The sequence below is a fragment of the Oncorhynchus masou genome, chromosome 27 (genome assembly GCF_036934945.1).
Source record: "Oncorhynchus masou masou isolate Uvic2021 chromosome 27, UVic_Omas_1.1, whole genome shotgun sequence".
Lineage (NCBI taxonomy): Eukaryota > Metazoa > Chordata > Actinopteri > Salmoniformes > Salmonidae > Oncorhynchus > Oncorhynchus masou.
This window is the reverse complement of record NC_088238.1, coordinates 52,871,114-52,889,713: the sequence shown is the minus strand read 5'-3', so window position 1 is coordinate 52,889,713 and position 18,600 is coordinate 52,871,114. Positions and strand designations below refer to the sequence as shown.

At 43.7% G+C, this 18,600-nt stretch overlaps 1 protein-coding gene across 1 annotated transcript in view; it reads left to right on the top strand.

Annotated features, from left to right (window-relative positions):
• Positions 1 to 18,600, top strand: part of LOC135516400 (neurexin-1-like) — a 1,013,356-nt gene that overhangs the window by 131,581 nt on the left and 863,175 nt on the right. The gene's annotated exons all lie outside the window — the stretch shown is intronic.

Here is an 18,600-nt window from a genome sequence, read left to right as displayed (position 1 = left end):
CACCTGTCCACAACCTCAAACAGTTACACTCCAAACTCCACTATGGCCAAGACCAAAGAGCTGTCAAAGGACACCAGAAACAACATTGGGAAGACTGGATCTGCAATAGGTAAGCAGCTTGGTTTGAAGAAATCAACTGTGGGAGTAATTATTAGGAAATGGAAGACATACAAGACCACTGATAATCTCCCTCGATCTGGGGCTCCACGCAAGATCTCACCCCGTGGGGTCAAAATGATCACAAGAACGGTGAGCAAAAATCCCAGAACCACACGGGGGGACCTAGTGAATGACCTGCAGAGAGTTGGGACCAAAGTAACAAAGCCTACCATCAGTAACACACTACGCCGCCAGGGACTCAAATCCTGCGGTGCCAGATGTGTCCCCCTGCTTAAGCCAGTACATGTCCAGGCCCATCTGAAGTTTGCTAGAGAGCATTTGGATGATCCAGAAGAAGATTGGGAGAATGTCATATGGTCAGATGAAACCAAAATAGAACTTTTTGGTAAAAACTCAACTCGTCGTGTTTGGAGGACAAAGAATGCTGAGTTGTATCCAAAGAACACCATACCTACTGTGAAGCATGGGGGTGGAAACATCATGCTTTGGGGCTGTTTTTCTGCAAATGGACCAGGACGACTGATCCGTGTAAAGTAAAGAATGAATGGGGCCATGTATCGTGAGATTTTGTGTGAAAACCTCCTTCCATCAGCAAGGGCATTGACAATGTCCCGAACACACCGCCCGGGCAATGAAGGAGTGGCTTCGTAAGAAGCATTTCAAGGTCCTGGAGTGGCCTAGCCAGTCTCTAGATCTCAACCCCATAGAAAATCTTTGGAGGGAGTTGAAAATCCGTGTTGCCCAGCAACAGCCCCAAAACATCACTGCTCTAGAGGAGATCTGCATGGAGGAATGGGCCAAAATACCAGCAACAGTGTGTGAAAACCTTGTGAAGACTTACAGAAAACGTTTGACCTCTGTCATTGCCAACAAAGAGTATATAACAAAGTATTGAGATATTATTTTATTTTCCACCATAATTTGCAAATAAATTCATTTAAAATCCTACAATGTGATTTTCTGGATTTTTTTTCTCTCACTTTGTCTGTCATAGTTGATGTGTACCTATGATGAAAATTACAGGCCTCTCTTTTTAAGTGGGAGAACTTGCACAATTGGTGGTTGACTAAATACTTTTTTGCCCCACTGTAACTTATCTGTAGCCTCATAAACTGCATGGTTTCCCACGTCTTAGTGGGAGGACCTCTCAACATTTCATCACATGACTCCAAGTTTCCTTCGATATGATGGTTATTATATCAATAGTTTTGCATAAATGCATTTCCACCGCAATTTCTCACATAATTTATTTTACCAAGACAAAATATCGCACCATGTTGAGCAGACAAATTGTCTGTCGGTATTTGTACAACTTGTACATTTGTACAAATGCCATGCAATGTTCCACTTAAGCCCGGTAGAGCCTTTTTTTCATGCTCCAGGTAATTCATCCTCATGAAATGGTTGGATGGAAACCTGGTTAATTATTAATCAAGTTAATAAACGGCTTTAGCTGTGCTTCAGGCAGGTGGGGGCGGTGGTGGGACAAGACACATTTTGCATTGCTTTCTATTCCCGGAAAGCCCACTGACTTTAACACACTTTGTATTCCCTTAGATATACCTAGGTTGTTCATTCAGAGATCGAGGTTCGGGCAGGTGATGGGACAAGACACATGTATACTGTCTGCACAGCCTGTTCAGGGAAAGCCAGAAACCCAACTACCCCGCAAAGACACAGTTAAACACAACCGATAACATGTTATCACACTTCAGCACCCATTGTATTCCCTCAGATTTACCTAGGATGGTTATTCAAAAGCTCTGGCTTAGCTTTGCCATGGATGTTTTGTCAGCGAGGCTCTTCTCAGGGCCCCTTGACATGTGAAATACGGTATATACCCAGCCGACCTGGCACAGACTATTTCACAGCACAGCAGCCAGGCTGCCTTGTACTTGTTGTTTAACATTGTCTAAATATTTGATTACAAGGTTCAGTACCGTTTAATTTTCTTGTGATCAACCCTGTCTGTTTCATTCTATGATTTTTCTCTTCCCTGCTCTAGAGTCTTTGTTTGGAGACAACGTGGCAGAATTTTTCGTTGTTTCTCTTCCCTGCTCTAGAGTCTTTGTTTGGAGACAACGTGGCAGAATTTTCCATTGTTTCTCTTCCCTGCTCTAGAGTCTTTGTTTGGAGACAACGTGGCAGAATTTTCCGTTGTTTCTCTTCCCTGCTCTAGAGTCTTTGTTTGGAGACAACGTGGCAGAATTTTCCGTTGTTTCTCTTCCCTGCTCTAGAGTCTTTGTTTGGAGATGACGTGGCAGATTCCCTGCTTCACGTTTGTTTAATTACGCGGTTAACACGGCTTTTAGCTCAGGTGTAGAGACCAAACAAGATGATTTCATGGACTCAGAAACAGTTTGAGGGAATGGCTAGCCCCTGGCAGAACATGTTGGGCTTTCATTTGACACATCTGCTCAAGAGTACAGTATGAAACAACGTAGATTCAGCTCTTGGCAGGAATGACCATTCAACTTCACCATGATTGCTCCACTATAAGTAATTCAGTGTTCAGTAATTCAAATACTTCCAGCTGGAGCATTAAGTCACCATTTAGGATTTACAGAGACACTATCTATCCCAGTGGCCTGGGTGTCACGCTCATTTCAACAGATACCCCATGGGGGGGGGGGCTAGAAATATGATTCTACCTGCCAGAAATTCTTTATAATTGCTCACTGCTTCATGTCTTTGGCTGCATCCTAATTGAACTCTTCTCCATCCTTTCATAGGACAATAAAACCATTGTGAAGTCACTGATACTGCAGTAACAGTTTATCAGAGCCTTTCTTCCTCAGTAGCAACACAGGGCATTGATTCTGCTACTACGTTATTGATGCACATTATACAGTACTGTTAGGTACAATGGACAAGTCAGTCTGCAGCAAGACTATTACCTGACACGGCCATTAGCTTTACTTGTATTCTCCAAAGTCGTGATGGATTTCCAGCATGAGCTGTACAATGTCTTTCATGTCAGCGGAAGACTGACAGACTTTTCTGATGTCTATTGCTTTGCTTCTGAACTTGACAGAGGTAAAAACAACTATGTTGTCATCGTACATTCGTATGGTTATTTTGAGATGATATAATCACATTGATGACTCGAAATAGACTTCGATTTCAGACGTCAGGAAAGGTCCCGGAGAACGTCGAGACATGCCTTCCTCTCGGGATGCTCGGAGCCGCAGCATGCTGCTTAGACCACTGCACGAGATATAATACACGGAGACATATCAGGGTGAGCGAAACCAAAACATCAAAACATTATTTATAAATAGAGTTTCTATACATTCCGGCCATGATCCATATTCATGAATAAACCATATGGGCTGCTAAATGACCACGACCACCGCTGCATGTTGTGTGCGTGCAAGTGGAGCCCACAAACAGTGCTTCAAAGCGTGTTTGTAAAAATTAATCAATTCAACACACCACGACACCACAAACTCACTATACTACAAACAAGCTTTGTACAGAATGTTCATTGACAGAATCGATACAGAAATTCTGCAAAAGCAAATCATACTGATTGAAGTACACAGGGAATTCCAGGCCTCGTGATAGATGATTGAGTTAATGTGTGGTGAATCTGTTCATAATTAACTAACGTTCTGCCAATGACTCAACTTTCTGAAGCAGCTGTGAATTCTGCGGGCTAATCGTGTTGATCCAACGCAATGAGGTAGATGCATTAAAATGTCATTGTAGTCAGAGGACATTAATTTCTCATTATTGTACATGTTCTGATGAGTACCTACCTGCTGTGCCCCACCTCTCAACAGGAGACCAGGAAGGAGCCACGCAGTGAAACCCCCTCAGTGTGGCATCCCGTTAGCATGAAACACAGTCGTTAGCATTCATCCAACGAAGGGAAGAGAACACACACACAGCAACGGAATGCCATTAGTATCAAGGAACACAATGTGCAAGTGGGAAAATGGAAAACCAGGGAGAAATTATCTAAATTAAACATTAAGCATCAACAAACGCTCTGGGCTGTAGGGGTATTCACATTAACATCCCAAAGGATTATTGTTGTTTCGTAAGTGAAGCGATCTGAGTTTTAGCCCCAGCGGTTTGCAGAGTGTGGAGGCAGCCTGCTACCGGCGGCGGATGGCGAGATATTTTGGAGGAAGTACAATCATATAAACATTAATAAAGAATGGGGAGAAGAGAACACTGACTTAAAAAAGCGAAGTCATTTAGAGCTAAATGAGCTTCAGGAAGGGGAGGCTGATCATAAGTGGTGGATAGAGAGAAAGATCAGGCCGTTTTGTCTGGATGATACAGAGATGTTGGTTGGCGTTGTGTCGCCTAAAGGCTCACTTGAGAGGGGCCCTGCCTTCCTCCTCTTCTCTACACTCCTCTTCTCTTGTCTTCACGGGTTGGAGCTAAAGGCAGCTAGAGCGTCATCACCGGAAAAGGATAAGGGATAAAGACAGAGGGAGTGAATGTAAGAAAAATAGAAAGGCGCGCCTTGGGTTGGAACCAGCCTCCATCTTTCAGCTGGGCTTATTGGTCTAGTTGTCACATTTGGAATCCCTGGCACTCCGAAGCGGATGACATTGGCTGTTTGCTATTGGATGAGATGAATCAGTGAAACTTTTGATGGGAAAGGAGGGTGAAAGTGGAGGGCAAAGGGTCAGTAGTGACGGATAACCTGGAAGAGAGGGGGTCAGCACTCACAGAGATGAATGACTCATTTGACCACATACAGAGAGGAAATAGAGGGCAATTTGTTTATTTATTGGTTCTACAAAATATGAAATTGTGAATCCTGGCATAGGAGCAGAATGGGAGGGAAAATAAAGAAAATGGCCGACACAGGATACAGTGAACTTGCTCTATACTGTAAGGTGTTCTTGACTTAAGTAGAGGGTCATTCGTTGAGCCCCTACAGTGCTGGATTCTGGATTAGATCTCCCTTATATGTTTGGTCATAGGTAATGTTTAGAACCTTTATGCAGTAGTGATTAACTAGGATGCACAGCTGGTTGTGTGAGCAGTTTTAATGTATCGGATATTTGCTAGATCTACTGCCTTTGGGACAATAATGGTAACACACAGAAAAAGGCATAAATTACCCACAAAGTGGAACACACAGCGGTTAGTATTTTCATCTTGTAGAAAGTAAATGACCCATCGGTTTGTGCGGAGAGTGTGTGCAGGCCTATGTTCGGTGTTGAAGTGCATATTGGCTGAACATTTTCAGTCTCTTTCAGTCTGAGGTGATGCTTTGAAGTCAGAAACAAGGATATCACGGTCCATTTAGCCTCTCCGTGTTAGCACTGGTAACATTCTGAAATTGCCGTAGCCGAGTTACTGTTTAACCATATGGAGATTCAGCTTATTTATCAACTGCTTAATTAAGATGAAACAGAAGCAGTTCAAATCTCTACTTCCTGCCAATCTCCAGGAGTATCCCATTAATTCTGCAAATGTATCGCAGACAAATTAGCTGTGTGTTTTTAATGAACAAAATGTGCGAGATGGATATTAATCACTGAACTATATGTAATTAATTTTCTAAAGGAACATGATTTCTTTATGATTTTTAACCTGGGGAACAGGGAAAAAACAGACAGACATGTGCATCTGCATGCGCGGACACACACACACACACACACACACACACACACACACACACACACACACACACACACACACACACACACACACACACACACACACACACACACACACACACACACACTTTAATGCATTAAGGAGTCTACATTTGGAATGTGGATTTTCTTTTGCCGTTTCCTCTCTTCAGTCTCTCTTTACTGAGAGCTCTCATCTACCCTCTATCGCACCAGTTGGAAAGTATTTCATTTCACGTTTCCAAACAACTGTGTTTTGATGGATGACTCTCTATAGCAAGCAGTTAGTGGTAGACGACATGGCCAAAGTATGTGGGCAGCTGATCGTCTCATTCCAAAATAATGGGCCTTAATACTGAGTTGGTCTCCCCTTTGCTGCTATAACAGCCTCCACTCTTCTGGGAAGGCTTCCCACTAGATGTTGGAACATTGCTGCAGGGACTTGCTTCCATTCAGCCACAAGAGCGTTAGTGAGGTTGAGCAATGATGTTGGGCGATTTGGCCTGGGTCAGCGTTCCAATTCATGCCAAAGTTGTTCGATGGGGTTGAGGTAATGGCTCTGCAGGCCATTCAAGTTCTTCCATACCGATCTCGAACAAACCTTTTCTGTATGGACCTCGCTTTGTGCACGGGGCATTCTCGTGATGAAACAGGAAAGGGCCTTCCCCAAACTGTTGCCACAAGGTTGGAAGGACAGACTCATCTAGAATGTCATTGTATGCTGTAGTGTTAAGATTTCCCTCCACTGGAACTATAGGGGTCTAGCCCCAACCATGAAAAACAGCCCCAGATCATTCTTCCTCCTCCACCAAACTTTACAGTTGGCACTATTCATTGGGTCAGGTAGCGTTCTCCTGGCATTTGCCAAACCAAGATTTGTTCGTCAGACTTTCAGATGGTGAAGTGTGATTCATCACTCCAGAGAAAGCATTTCCACTGCTCCAGAGTCAATGGCGGTGAGTTTTACACCACTCCAACTAACGCTTGGCATTGCGCATAGTGATCTTAGGCTTGTGTGCAGCTGATCGGCCATGGAAATCCATTTTATGAAGCTCTCGACAAACAGTAATTGTGCTGATGTTGCTTCCAGAGGCAGTTTCGAACTCTGTAATACATGTTGAAATCAAGGACAGTCGATTTTTATGCACTACACGCTTCAGCACTTGGTGGTCCTGTTCTGTGAGCTTGTGTGGCCTACTATTTCGCAGCTGAGCAGTTGCTTCTCTTAGACGTTTCCACTTCAAAATAACAACCCTTACAGTTGACATGGGCAGCTCCAATATGGCAAAAATCTGACGAACTGATTTGAAGGAAAGGTGGCATCCTATGACGATGCAATGTTCAAAGTCACTGAGCTCTTCAGTGAGGCCATTCTACTGTCAATGTTTGTCTATGGAGAGTGCATGGCTGTGTGCTCAATTTTATATACCTGTCAGCAATGGGTGTGGCTGAAATTGCCAAATCCACTAATTTGAAGGGGTATCCATATACTTTTGAATACATAGTGTTAGTCCCCATACAGATTTAACACTGGAGCCAATCAGCTTAAGGGCCTTGCCTAGGGTCAAGATTCCCACGGACGCTAAATTCCCTTTCTTAGGTCAGTTAGGGTCACCACTTTATTTTAAGAATGTGAAATATCAGAATTATAGTAGAGAGAAGGATTTATTTCAGCTTTTATTTCTTTCATCACATTCCCAGTGGGTCAGAAGTTTACATCCACTCAATTCGTATATGGTAGCATTGCCTTTAAATTGTTTAACTTGGGTCAAACATTTCAGGTAGCCTTCCACAAGCTTCCCACAATAGATGGGTGAATTTTGGCCCATTCCTCCTGACGGACCTGGTGTAACTTAGTCAGGTTTTAGGCCTCCTTGTTCACACATGCTTTTTCAGTTCTACCCACAACTTCTATATGATTGAGGTCAGGGCTTTGTGATGGCCACTCCAATACCTTGACTTTGTTGTCCTTAGCTTTAACTTCCTGACTGATGTCTTGAGATGTTGCTTCAATATATCCACATAATTTTCCTCCCGCATGATGCCATCTATTTTGTGAAGTGCACCAGTCCCTCCTGCAGCAAAGAACCCACACAACATGATGCTGCCACCCCAGTGCTTCACTGTTGGGATGGTATTCTTCGGCTTGCAAGCATTCCCCCTTTTCCTCCAAACATAACGATGGTCATTATGGCCAAACAGTTCTATTTTTGTTTCATCAGACCAGAGGACATTTCTCCAAAAAGTATGATATTTGTCCCCATGTGCAGTTACAAACCGTAGTCAGGCTTTTTTGTGGTGGTTTTGGTGCAGTGGCTTCTTCCTTGCTGAGCGGCATTTCAGATTATGTCGATATAGGACTTGTTTTACTGTGGATATAGATACTTTTGTACTTGTTTCCTCTGGCATCTTCACAAGGTCCTTTGCTCTTGTTCTGGGATTGATTAGCACTTTTCACAAAAAAGTATGTTCATCTCTAGGAGACAGAACGCGTCTGAGTGGTATGATGGCTGCGTGGTCCCATGGTGTTTATACTTGCGTACCGTTTGTACAGATGAACGTGGTACCTTCAGGTATTTGGAAATTGCTCCCAAGGATGAACCTGACTTGAGGAGGTCTGCACATTTTTTTCTGAGGTCTTGGCTAATTTCTTTTGATTTTCCCATAATGTCAAGCAAAGAGGCACTGTGTTTGAAGGTAGGCCTTGAAATACATCCACAGGTACACCTCCAATTGACTCAAATGATGTCAATTAGCCTATCAGAAGCTTCTAAAACTATGACATAATTTTCTGGAATTTTCCAAGCTGTTTAAAGGTACAGTCAACTTAGTGCATGTAAACTTCTGACCCACTGGAATTGTGATACAGTGAATTATAAGTGAAATAATCTGTCTTTAAACAGTTGTTGGAAAAATGACTTGTGTCATGCACAAAGTAGTTGTCCTAACCGACTTACAAGGAATTTGTGGAGTGGTTGAAAAACAAGTTTTAATGACTCCAACCTAAGTGTATGTAAACGTCCGACTTCAACAATATATATACAGTTGTTCATTTGGAAAGTATTCAGACCCACTGACTTTTTCCACATTTGGTTACATTACAGTCTTCTACTGAAATTGATTACATTGTTTTTTTCCCCATCAATCTACACACAATACCCCATAATGATAAAGCAAAAACAGGTTTTTAGAATTTTTTTGCAAATGTATTAAAAATAATAAACTGAAAGATCACATTTACGTAAGTATTCAGACCCTTTACTGAGTACTTTACTGAAGCACCTTTGGCAGCGAATACAGCCTCGAATGTTCTTGCGTATGATGCTACAGCTTGGCACACCTGTATTTGTGGAGTTTTTCCCATTCCTCTCTGCAAATCCTCTAAAGCTCTGTCAGGTTGGATGGGGAGAGTTGCTGCATAGCTATTTTCAGGTCTCTCCAGTGATGTTTGATCGAGTTCAAGTCCGGGCTCTGGGTGGGCCACTCAAGGACATTCAGAGACTTGTCTCTAATCCACTCCTGCGTTGTCTTGGCTGTGTGCTTAGGGTTGTTGTCCTGTTGGAAGGTGAACCTTCGCCCCAGTCTGAGGTCCTCTCTGGAGCAGGTTTTCATCAAGGATCTCTCTGTACTGTGTTCCGTTCATCTTTCCCTCGATCCTGACTAGTCTCCTAGTCCCATCCGCTGAAAAACATCCCCACATCATGATGTTGCCACCACATGTTTCAAGATAGGGATGGAGCCAGGTTTCCTCCAGATGTGACGCTTGGCATTCATGCCACAGAGTTTCATCTTGGTTTCATCTGACCAGGGAATCTTGTTTCTCATGGTCTGAGAGCCTTTAGGTGCATTTTGGCAAACTCCAAGCGGGCTGTCATGTGCATTTTACTGAGGAATGGCTTATGTCTGGCCACTCTACCATAAAGGCCTGATTGGTGGTGTGCTGCAGAGATGGTTGTCCTTCTGGAATGTTCTCCAATCTCAAAACAGAGGAACTCAAGCGATCTGTCAGAGTTACCATTGGGTTCTTGGTCACCTCCCTAACCAAGGCTTTTCTCCCCCGATTGCTCTGTTTGGCCGGGCGGCCAGCTCTAGAAAGAATCTTAATGGTTCCAAACTTCTTCCGTTTAAGAGTGATGGAGGCCATTTTGTTCTTGGAGACCTTCAATGAGGCAGAAGGTTTTTGTTACCCTTCCCCAGATCTGTGCCTCGACACAATGCTGTCTCTGAGTTCTACTGACAATTCCATTGACCTCATGGCTTGGTTTTTGCTCTGACATGCAATGTCAACTATGGGACCTTATATAGACAGGTGTGTGCCTTTCCAAATCATGTCCAATCATTTGAATTTACCACAGGTGGACCCCAATCAAGTTGTAGAAACATCTCAAGCTTGATCAATGGAAACAGGATGCGCCTGAGCACAAGTCTCATAGAAAAGGTTCTGAATACTTATGTAAATAAGATATTATTATATTTAATACATTTGCAGAAAATTTAAATAAACGTTTTAACTTTGTCATTATGAGATCAACTGACCATGACCTCACCATCTGGGTGGTCTTAACCAATCATAGCTCAGTTAGATATGGCGGTAAAATCCATCCAATTACAATTCAGTATGTTTACACGTATGAATATTACATCCCCCTTCTTTTAAAACAAAAAGAAAAATGTTTTACATATTCTAAGCGTTTCTTTTGAATTCATGCCCTGTAGCTGGAACTCAAAGTAGGTAACCATTTACATGGTGTACTGCACCAGCTGAATCAACATAGACTCTGAAACAATGATTCAGCATGCTGTTACTGTTAGAACAAAGGATTCTCACCAACTCAGCTTTCACTCTAGCAATGACATCTTAACATGTCAAACTAATACAATACCAAAGCACTTTTCAATAATAAGTTTTCAGTCTGGAGCTCTTTTAGGGCAGTGATCCACCTACACCCTTTGACATTTCACAGGTCTAGGACAGCTCTGGGCTTGACCTCTCTTCCTGAGCTTGTGTGATATGATGCTGAGCATGCTGCTGTGTGTGTGGTTAGTCCATCGCATTCTCTTTCAGGGAAACAGTACATCTCGTCAGTGTAGTGTTCTTCTGTGTTCAGTAGGTGGTGACGATTGCGGCGGTACACAGATCCTTCTGCGGTGCGGACGTGATATGACCGTTCAGGGTCAGCTGGCTGGATGACAACTGCTGGCTTCCAGAGGCCATGCTCCTGGATTCTAACTGACTCTCCGTTGATCAGTGGTGGCTGTGGTCTAGCTGACCAGTCGTAGTATCGCTTTTGTTGTTGTTGTCTCTGGGCACGTTTTTCATGCATTTCCTTGTAGCTGGCGACCTCAGGTTGCAACTGCTGGTTGATGCTGAGAAGGACTGAGCGAAGTCTGTGTCTCATCAACAGCTGGGCTGGTTATTTGAAGTTGTCAACTGGAGTGTGGCGGTATTCAACGAGACTGAGGTAGGGGTCTCTCTTGTCTGCTTTTGCTTTGTCCATGACTGATTTAGCAATCTGCACAGATTTGTCAGCAAGGCCATGACTTTGAGGGTAATGTGGGCTTGTGGAGACATGTGAACTCCCATGCTTTTGTGAAGGATTCAACTTATTTTAATTTGTAACAGGGGCCATTGTCAGATATTACAGTCTCTACAATGCCATGCCTGGCAAAGATTACTTTTAGCTTGTGTATCACAGCTGCAGATGTGGTGGTGTGAAGCTTTTCGAGTTCGAAGTATCTGCTGTAGAAGTCCACTGTTACAATGTAGGCTGCGTTGTTCCAGGTGAACAGATTGGTTGCCACTACTTGCCAGGGTCGGTCTGGGATACAGTGAGGTAACATTGGCTCTTTGGTGTTTGAGGGGCGTAGTTCAAGACAGATGGCACATTTACCAACAATGTCCTCCATTTGTTTGCACATTCCGGGCCAAAACAAAATGTCCCGTGCTCTCTGTTTGCACTTTTCCATGCCCATGTGTCCAGCATGGATCTTTGTCAAAATCACTTCTCTGAGACTGGTAGGGGTGATGATTTTCTCTCCTTTGAAAATGATTCCCTTGATCTGTGATAGTTCATCACGATGGTTCCAGAACTGAGACGCTCTGAGGGCAATTTTTCCTCTCCACAGGCCATCCATCCTGCATGACTTTCCTCAGCTGTGTGAGTTGTGAGTCCTTTTCTGCTTCTGCTCGGATCTCCTTCAGTTTTGTGTCACTAACTGGTAGGTTCCTGTACACAGTGTGCACTTGCATGTCCATGCCTTCACTGAGGCTGCTGTCCTTGCAGGTAAGAAACTTCCTGGAGAGTGTGTCTGCGACAGGGATGTCTTTGCCTGGACGGTGAGTGATTGTCAAGTCGTATTTTTGTAGTTGAAAGATCATTCTCTGTAGCCTTGGCGGGGCTGCGGCTAGCGGTTTCCACATGATTGACTTGAAGGGCTTGTGGTCGAATTCCACAATGGCTTGTCTTCCATATACGTAATGATGGAATTACTTACATCCAAACAGAAAGGCGTAGAGCTCCTTTTTGATTTGAGCATAGTTGATTTCACAGTCTGTGAGAGATTTGGAAGTGTAGCCGATGGGCTTTCCTTCTTGCAGTAGCACTGTACCTAGTCCATACTTTGATGCGTCCACTTGGAATCTGAGCTCTTTGTTGGGGTCGTAGTAGGCAAGGATTGGTCCTGGTTTTCTCGTGATCAAGTCTTTCACTCTCTGGAAAGTAATGTCGTGTTGCTTGTCCCAGGGAAACTCACTGGACTGCTTTAGCAGTTGACGCAGGGGTGCATTAGCATTGGAGAGGCTGGGTGCGAACTTGGCTAAGTAGTTGACCATGCCAAGCACTGTTTCCAGCTCTGCACGGTTCTTTGGTGGCTCCATTTATTTTATGGCTGAGATCCACTGTGGATCTGGCTTGATTCTATTCGCTGTGAGAAGATGTTCCGAAGTAGCTGCCCTCTGTAGCGCCGACTGTGCTCTTCTAGGAGTTGAGCCGGACTCCTCTCTCTCGGGACCTTTGCAGCATCGCGCTGAGGTTTCTGTCATGTTCCTCTTTGGTTTGACCATAGACAAGGATGTCGTCCACAATTGCCACAACTCCGCTGAGGCCTTTGTACACTTTGTCAATATTTTGCTGAAACTTGTCTTGGGCTGAAATAACCCTAAAAGGCAGGCAACGGCACCTGTAGCATCCAAACGCTGTGTTGAACGTTGTGAGCTTAGATGACTCTTCTGTGGGCTTGATAGCCCAGTAGCCAGATCAGGCGTCCATGACACTGAATTAGCGTGCTCCAGCTAGCTTGTGCGTGTTGCCATCAAGCATTGGTAAATGATAACGGGGGCGTTTGATAGCCTTGTTCAGGTCTCTTGGGTCGAGACATACTCTGAGCTTGCCTGTGCTTGGTTTCCCCACCACCACGGTTTTGTAACCTTGGGGACTATGTCAGATTGTTCAATGCTCTCCAACTCTTTCTTCATACGGGCGTGGAGAGCAAGGGGAATATTTCTCAGTGGGTAGACCACAACGGTTGTGTGTAGGTCAAGGTGAATGGTACATTCTCCTGGGAATAGTCCTACTACTGTAAAAACATCAGCAAACTCCTCCAGTACATGTTCTGTCTCTACTGGTGCTGTCACTGATAAAACTAGCTTGATGAGGTCCATGTCTAAACATGCTTTAAGACCTAGCACTGCAGGTGCTCTAGTGTCAACAACGTAAAAGTCCAACATCATGTCACTTTCCTTGTATTTGCATTTATTGCATTTATTTGCATTTACTGGGAGCTGTTCACCATAACCAGTCCGTCTGCGCGTGGTGGGCTGTAGCTCGCACTCAGATGTCAAGCTGCGGTACTTATTCAGAGGAATAATGTTTACTTGTGCACCCGTGTCTACTTTGAACTTTAGCTCTGTGCCTTGTGTTCCTATCTCAAGGTCAGCGAAGGCTTGCTCTGTCTCTGACATTTGATTTTTCTGTCACTGAATCAATAAACAGTTCATCAGCATTTGACTCTTTGATTGACATGTCATCTTCACTCATTGCGTGTAGTTTTTCCACGGTATGCTCTGCACACTTTTGCAAAGTGATTCCATTTTCCACATTTAGTACACTGTTTGCCTCTAGCTGGGCAATTTCCCTGTTCGCCATGCACTTTGTATCCACAATATCCACATGTTTTGTGGCGTTTTGAGTCTATGTCGCTCTGTTTTGGAGTTCTGTCTCTCTCCGGATGTGTGATTGGATGTTTGCCTGACTGCATGCACGGCTTATTCACGTGAAATGTGAACGTTTGGGGCGGCAGGTAGCCTAGTGGTTAGAACGTTGGGCCAGTAAACGAATCCCCGAGCTGACAATGTCAAAATCTGTCATTCACAAGCAGACGCAGCTCAGTCACAAACTGTTCAAACGATTCGCTAGCTCCCTGTACTTTCTCATGGAATTTGTACCTAGCAAATAACCTATTGGTCTTCGGCACAACATATGCTTCAAAATGATCGTAGTATGTTTTCAGTACCTTTGATTCAACCTCGGTAAATGTCCATGTGTTGTAAATATCTCTCCCTTTTTCACCGATCCAGAGGATCAAGTAGCTGTATTGTCTCTCTTCTCCTGTCCTTCAGAGGACCCGTGAACATTAGCTCCACATGCTGTTTGTACTTACGCCATGCATCACAAGTTTGTAGACTCCCAGTCCATTCGAGGTGAAGGAACTCCAGCAAAATCTTTTAGTCCTTTCACTCTGACACCATGTATTGTTTGACACGCTCTGTTCAAAATAATAAAAAGCAGTACGACAGGATATTTCTTAACGTAGCTCTTTATTAGCTAGCTATAACTGGCATGTTCCCGTGTCTCATACTAGGATCAACTGACCATGACCTCACCACCTGGGTGGTCTTAACCAATCATAGCACAGTATGATACGGCGGTAAAATGCATCCAATTACAATTCAGCATGTTTACACATATGAATATTACATCAGTGATGGCTCTAGGGTGAAATGTTGACATTCTTTTTATATACCCTCACTATTTTTGTCCTTGATTAAAAGTCGGGGTGGGGTTGTTTTGCTACACAGAACCCACTGCCAGCAGTGTTGCTGTTGGGTAGAGATGGCTGGAAGCAGAGTGTGGTAATGGAGCAGAGGAGAGGAGACAAGACGAGAGGAGAGTAGCAGAAGCCAGCTGAGAGAGAGAGAGAGAGAGAGAAAAGAGAGAGACAATTTCACGGTTGCACGTTACCTCCTAATGACAGAATTGTGACTCATCTCCATCTGTCACTCAATCATCTCCAGCCAATCAACGTTCGTCCCTCGTCGGCTCGGATTGCATCAGGCTCTTCCATTTGCACTCATAGCACAATTAAGAGCGTAATCACATTTTCAGCAGTTGGGGTAAAGGAAAAGTCACAGGGCAAGTTTTTATTTTCATTATGTTTTCAATATGTGATCAAGGGTAGTGTGTGTAGTGGCAGTAATTTGATTTGTGTATGAAGGGGACTTCCCAATGCAATCGTATGGCTTTCCTTTGAGTTGAGTTACTGTGATTAGGACTTACTGGCTGTTTCCTCAGAGAGGTCTGGAGTACTAAGCCTTTCACATAGACTGTTTGGCTGGGAGCCACGTGTGAAAGACAACGGGTGCTCACTTGATATGTTTGGGCCAGAACACTCTCTCTCTCTCTCTCTCTCTCTCTCTCTCTCTCTCTCTCTCTCTCTCTCTCTCTCTCTCTCTCTCTCTGGGTCATATGGTGGAACATGTTGAAGCCTCTTGATATCCTACTCAGGCTCTGGCTCACTGTTAGTCTGACACCCTGTGCTTCTGCCAATATAATACAAACACATGCACATACACAGACAATTTCTCCTTATGTTATTTTGGAGTGTTTCAGAGTGCAAAGAGGCAAAGAGCGGGCCAGTTGTGCTCCTTAGCCCTTTGCCACCCCTCTGTCGCTGCGACACTTCCACCTCTCCTCCTCTTCTGACCACCGCCCCACTTCAGGATATTTATAATGTTGCCTCTGCTCCAGCAAGCGGTCAGGGAGAGAGGGAAGGAGGCAGAGAACCCTGGGGATGAGATGATTTGGTATGCACTATCAACACAGGCCTGTTTCACTGGGCAGCCGTATCTGTCTAATGCATCATGGGTAGTGGAAACAAAAACCAAAAAAAGGAAGGAGGTCACTGTCAGGAATCAGCCCAAATAGATAAATAAAACATGCACTATGTCACAGTCTCTATTAAGAGACAATAGAGGACAATGTTGTACTCTGAATTCACTGTATTAGCTGTTGGTCTGTGTAAAGTTGGGTGGTTAGATAAGTCACTTTTGGTCGGCCTATCTATTGGTCTGTTGTAAGCTGGGTGGTGTAATGAGTCACTGTATTAGCTATTGGTCTGTTGTAAGCTGGGTGGTGTAATGAGTCACTGTATTAGCTGTTGGTCTGTTGTAAGCTGGGTGGTTGGATGAGTCACTGTATTAGCTGTGGTCTGTTGTAAGGTGGGTAGTGGGATGAGTCACTGTATTATCTGTGGTCTGTTGTAAGGTGGGTAGTGGGATGAGTCACTGTATTATCTGTTGGTCTGTTGTAAGCTGGCTGCTGGGATGAGTCACTGTATTAGCTGTTGGTCTGTTGTAAGCTGGGTAGTGGGATGAGTCACTGTATTAGCTATTGGTCTGTTGTAAGGTGGGTAGTAAGATGAGTCACTTTATTAGCTATTGGTCTGTTGTGAGGTGGGTGGTGGGATGAGTCACTGTATTAGCTGTTGGTCTGTTGTAAGCTGGCTGCTGGGATGAGTCACTGTATCAGCTGTTGGTCTGTTGTAATCTGGGTGATGGGATGAGTCACTCTATTAGCTATTGGTCTGTTGTAAGGTGGGTAGTAAGATGAGTCACTTTATTAGCTATTGGTCTGTTGTAAGGTGGGTGGTGGGATGAGTCACTGTATTAGCTGTTGGTCTGTTGTAAGCTGGGTAGTGGGATGAGTCACTGTATTAGCTGTTGGTCTGTTGTAAGCTGGGTGGAGGGATGGATTGTTGTTTGAGTTTTGTGGCGTAGTCGGTTAATTGACTAGATTGGTACATTGATTGATTCTTCCCTCATTGAATTGCTACCACTCTATCAATGATATCTGCTATTCCATACAATTTACCTTATTTTAGCGCCCAAAATACTTAATACTTCTAGGTCAAATGTAGTATGAATACCATTGTAAAGCACAATTTCTCCCCTTTCCAGCAAAATCAATGATGAGACCTTCATGCTGCCCGTCTCTGCATGATTGAAGAAAGCAATGAGCTCCTTCGGGTCTTTTTAAAAATGGCGGGTGGAGAAGCGAAACCTCGTGCGTGATAGTGAAAGGGGGAGATATGTCTAGTTGGGAAACAGCTTTTTTTCACCCAATCTGTCCAACTTATCACCTCTAAAATGTAAATAAAACACTGTAAAGAGTTTATATAATGTGTCATTACATACCTGTTTGAAGGTTTGTGTGGAACTTGAATGGGGTTTTGAGGGCGGCTCTAAAATGATCTTCAGAAGTAAACAGCGGCTGTCGAGGCTTTTGAGAGTCATGAAATCTTGCAGTGATGACGCAAACAATGAATGCATTCAGTTGTACAACTGACCAGGTATCCCCTTTAACCCTGACCCTGTCCTTTTCTTGTTTTTAATCTGCAAGAGAAGCGCCACACCTGGTGGAAAGAGGCTGTACGACACAGAATGAGTTGCATAATGAATTCTCTACGTTACGTCATGACACGTCACAATTTAACGTACAGCGCCAGAGGGGTCCGTTTTTAAGAACTTTTCTCCAATACTATCGGGCCATTACCATGTCAATCAACGCTTGAGTAGAAACGTAGTTCACACCCCGGATTTGATGCCAACACAGTCACTACAGTCCCATTAGTTTTCCTTGCAGCCTCGTTTGAATGCCGCGGTTGCGCAAAATTGTACGGAACGGGGTTAGTCACCATTAGGATATCTCTTACAAATCTCCTACCTGGTGACTTGTTCCCTGAGACTAGAAGATTGCCAGAGAGAACAAAACAAAATTGACTTCTTCAATGTTTACCAATGCTGTTGCGGTAAATGATGGTTGACTCCATTGCTATCGACCTTCGAGTCTGACTCACAAGTGATTTGAATAAACTGTTCTAATCATCAGTGCGGATTAGAAATGTTCTGTTCAAGACATATCATTTGTCAGCAGGGTGGCTTCTTGCCAATACCTCAAGAAGTGGATTCTGTGTACTTCTCAGTTGCTCTGAGAAAATGTCAGGTCAATCAAAACATCCTATTATGTGTGTATAGCTGCGTATGTGTTTTGTAAGAAATCTAAATATTCATTTTCCAGGAAATCTGTGGCCTTGCAATTGTATGGCTGTCCCGATGAAGGCTGCCTGGTGTTTAACTGGAGAACGATTGGACTTGTGAACCTAGACCTAGAAGTGATTAATTCAACCAAGTTAAAGCTGATTGGACAAGAGCAGCAGATGGTCATTGTAGCCCTACAATGGAAATGCCCTTCTTTTCACTGGAACATAGGTTAATTGAGGTTCCTATATTAAGCAAGTTCAGTCCTTTTTTCTTCAAAGTTTATCCTCTGTGTTTTTTTTTGCAAGTTTATTTAGCAGTTAAACTAAAGGCTACCTTATTCCCACTGTTTAGCCAACAGTGGTCGTGGTATAATGTTGTATGTTATTCTGCCAGTGGTAAGAATATACCAAGCTACAGTAAGTGAAACAGGAGCAGTTCTTTGAATTCAAGGCTGTGATCATATCAGACATTAAAACGGATTCTGACATTTCTACCCATCTTGTTATCAGTTATTTATAAGCGACATCTTGACTAATAGGACTGCTGTTTAACCATTCG